A 4,439-nucleotide genomic window follows, 5' to 3' on the forward strand; every position below is an offset into this window, starting at 1 on the left:
TCCACAAACAAAGCAAGGTTCTTGTGGTTCTTCTTGAGGAATCATGTGTGATTTTTGGCCATTTTTTGTCATGAAGACCTCAAACTACTTTTTCAAAGCTTTGAGTTAGGCCTTATGTAACGCCCTGGATAGCCAAGACCGTTACACTGTGTGTTTATAAAGTGCCAGACTTGCTAATCAAGTCATTTAATTAAAATTGTGTTGCAGAAGCTACAAAGGAACTAGGGTTAAAGGCGTTTTGGTCTCAAAAGCCACATTTTTCATTAAGAGACATTATCCGGTTACACGGGATCCCAAAAAACAAGTTTAAAGATCGTTTATAGAAGTTGTAAGACTTAGATACAATAACCAGCCATACTAAGGCAAAACAAGCAATTAGGTAGTCCCTGTCCTGGTCCACTCCTCGATCGTGGTGATCGAACAGCTAGCTATGTACATTTCACCTTGGAGCTCTCCACCTTAGGCTTGGTCCAGCTTGCCCTTGCCTTTACCTGCACCACGTAGCACCCGTGAGCCAAGGCCTAGCAAGAAAACACAATATCAACAGAGCCTAAGCAATTACCAAAAGTCAATATCTCACGTTGCATCACATAGCCTCAGTCAAACAATCATTCAATGTAGTCAAGTATTCCACATATTAGGCATATCAACTCATAACGTGCACAGTTTATAAACGATAACCAGGGCTAGCGCTCACAGGCTGCTCCCTCTGTTATCCCAGTGTTCATGGCTCCCAGTGGCCAAATCGCGCTCTGTGCGCTAATGGTATGTACGACACTCTTAGGCCGCTTTTACATGTCCCATGACGTAATACCAACATTGACACGATACAATTCTCGGGAGCACTTAGTCCCATCACAAACATATAACCAGGTGTAGTTTTCTTACCTTTCAATTCATTGGTTTCCGATGCCATGAAGCCGCGAGCACGGTCCTCTACCCCGAGCCTCTCCAAAGTCCTAATCACAACACAAATGAAACATCCTTTGTCACTAATCAATCCAAAGCTACCTCCCCGGAACCAATCCCACACTCTCGGAACCCCCAAATCCCTAAAACAATGCACCGAAGACATCCCCCAAACCCCCAAAGCAAAGGCTCAAAATTGCAAATTCTAACATCCTGAAATTGGCCTAGCGCCGCGGCGCTGCCCTATAGGGCCGCGGCGCCCAGCAAGTCAGAGAGCACACCCACCGCCCAGAAACAGCCTTGCGCCGCGGCGCGCTAGAACAGCGCCGCGACGCTCCTTCGCGAGCCCAGAATTCTGGGTTTTTCCCCTGCGTTTTCCCGAACCCAAATCACTCCAAATCACCCCAAACTTATATCTAAGTCCCAAAACCAACTCAAAACCCCAAATAAACCTTTCAACAACCTACAAACATCATAATCTAACTCAATCACACAACTATTCTCAGAATTCACACTTAAGTTTCAGACTTCAACACTTAAACCAAAAGTGGAGAAAAGTGCAAACCAAACCTCTAAATCCTTAAATCATAACAGCTACGAGATTGCAAACATGTTTAATACCCTTACCTTAGTCAGAAATTCAACTTGAGCTTCCTCCATTCCAAGCTTTAAACTGAGTTTCCCCTTGACAAACCAGCTGAGTTTTCATGCAAAACAAGCCACAAACTTGCTTCAATTCATGCTTATCCTCCAAAAACCAGACTTGAGACTTAAACAAATCATAGATAGACCCTTACCTCTGAGTAATCTTGGCCTAGGTTTAGCTTAATTGCCTTGAATCATCAGAATTCTCTTCTTAGGTCACCCAACTTCAGCTTCCCTCTTCTTCTCCTTTCTTCTAGATTTTCCTCTAATTTTCATCATAAACCAGTCTTCCTAAGTGTTATACGTGACTAACTTTTCCTCAGCTGAAGCTCATCTATTCACTGCCAAAAGACCACTTTAGCCTTCCTCAAATATCCCTTTCTAACTAAACCTCAAGGGCACACTTGTCCTTTTTACTTACTTTACAATTCTACCACTTTCCAGCAAAACCTGTTACTCTCTATGGTTACTAACAGTTATGCAGGTTACCAAATCACCAGTTACCATTATCTAGCTTTCTAGGACCGTCTCGGCACGTGCATCACGTTGACATAACCACACTCACGTTGTACGATTCACATATCATAATTGTCACATAACATAATACACATAGTCATATAACATGCTTAAAATCATAATCATGCATCTTAATCATAAAAATCACACATAATTCTCATTATTCCCTCCAGGCACACTAATCAAGGCCCTTAAGCCTTATTAGTGAATTTGGGTCGTTACACCTTAACACTATCCTCTTCTCGAAGTTGATAGATCTCAGATGGTTTGTGTTGATTGGTGCTATCAATAGCACTTGGACCAGTCTAGGTGTGAGATTTTTTCACAGTTTCTTCGAGATATTCAAGAGCATCGTCTGGCTCTTTTTCGAGGAATTCACCATTGCATAGCATTTCTACAAACTAGCGCTCACAACTCATGAGGCCTTCATAGAAGTAACTGACCAAACGCCAACTCTCATAGCCATGGTGCGGACACTGATTCAACAAATATTTGAATCTTTACTAGACTTGATAGAACATTTCATTCTCCTTTTGAGAAAATGTGGAAATCTGTCGTTTTAGACTGTTGGTCTTATGGCTAGGGAAGTGTTTCAGAAAGAAGGATTTGGTCATTTCCTCCCATGTTCTAATAGACCTAGGTCTTAAAGACTATAACCAACTTTTGGCTTTGTCCTTCAAGGAGAAAGGGAAGAACTTCAGTCGCACAGAATCGGCATTTTCAGCTCGGTTATAGAATGTGGCTACTACCTCCTCGATTTCTCTAATATGCACGTATGGGCTTTCATTTTCCATTCCATGAAATATGGGTAAGAGTTAAATGATGCTAGGTTTAAAGTCTAATGCGGGCATATTAGGAGGGAAGATAATGGATGAAGGCATGGAAGTGCAAGTAGGATGGAGGTAGTCATTGAGAGTTCTTGGTTGTATTTCATCGTTGCGAGCCATTGCGAATGGATTATTATCATCTGAGGTTTATGGAGAAGTAGGATTGGTGGAAGGAGTAGTGGATGAATTGGAAGAAGTTTCGTGATGATTCATCCACTCTCGTAAATATGAATTAGATTTATTTTATGTGTTTTTTTTTTGTTATACTTGTTCCGGGGTAGATTTTGAGGCTTTGGGGTGATCTCCAACGCCTTACTAGAACTCCCTGAGGTTACTGAGTAAGTACGGTGGATCACAAGTTCAACATTTTCGACCAAACAACCTTTAACCATAGTGAAATTGCTTATTTTTGAAAGAACAAGCTTGGTTTTCTTATAGTAATGAGATCAAAAATGTAATAGTGCAAAGGTGTATGCTCGAAATGTTCCCAGGCCGATTGGGAAGGTTGTTAAGGTACTGCTTTAGACCCACACTTGCCTAGATAGAACTCCCCGGGGCTCCCAGGTAAGTGTGGGGGGTAACACTATCACAAACCTTATTTAACAACCAATCTTTCTAAACATAACAATATCGATTTTTAGCATTTGTAATATTACACAATTGTTCTCAATACTAAGCATTTTATGATTGAAATTTTATGAATAATTTTATGCTTTTTTTTAAAAAAAAACCTAAATTCTAAGGAAAACTAAGGCAAAGAAAAATAAAAGCATAAAATAAGGAATCTAAAGCAACAAAATAATCAACGCCAAAATAAAATAAAGAGAGGAAACAACCTACTTAACAATATTAAATACGTAAGATATATTTTTTTTACGAAGTAAAGATAAAAGCAACAATCTTATTTTTTTTTTTTTTTACATATATTTCTTAAACTAAGAAAATAAAATAAAATTAACAAAAAGAAATGGAATTTGAATAAACTAAAAAAAAGATTGGAGAACTAAATTTTTTTTTTTGTTTTTTTATATATATTTTATGTTTACCCAAAATGGCTGCGGGTGACGTGGCAGGAATTTTGTACACGAGGGTAACACATGTCAGCGTCATTAAGAAGGGGTGTTGTTCGTCTATTGACTAGCTCCTCAATGCTCCATCAAAGTTTAGCTATTAGATACGACCAGGCTGGTCATATGATTCGGTTTATTTCCTTTAATAGTCATAATCTTGTAATAACTACGTTGATTATTTCCTCTTTATTACCTTGATACGCATTTATTAAGGAAAGTTAAGGCCCAATGGCCCATGTAACCCTCCTTGAGCCTGTAAATATACTTGAAATAGCTCAAGGAAGGGACTTTTTTTTATGGTTGAATCTTTTTCTGAGCATTGAGAGAGGAAGCCATAGTGTGATTATCCATCATTTTATTGTAATTCTCCCAAGGTTTGTGAAACTCAAGAACCCCAGTTCTTTGATCACGACTTTGAGATTCAATATTAATAATATCACTAAGTGGACGTAAGTCATTACCATTCTTTGGG

The 4,439-nt window shown here is 39.2% G+C and overlaps 1 non-coding gene across 1 annotated transcript; it reads left to right on the forward strand.

Moving 5' to 3' along the window:
- Positions 1-2,529: 2,529 nt before the first annotated feature.
- On the forward strand, positions 2,530-2,636 carry LOC133828346 (small nucleolar RNA R71). Its single transcript, XR_009890972.1, has one exon. It is a non-coding gene; the product is annotated as a small nucleolar RNA R71 (small nucleolar RNA).
- Positions 2,637-4,439: the final 1,803 nt, after the last annotated feature.

This window comes from Humulus lupulus, chromosome 3 (assembly GCF_963169125.1).
Source record: "Humulus lupulus chromosome 3, drHumLupu1.1, whole genome shotgun sequence".
Classification (NCBI taxonomy): domain Eukaryota; kingdom Viridiplantae; phylum Streptophyta; class Magnoliopsida; order Rosales; family Cannabaceae; genus Humulus; species Humulus lupulus.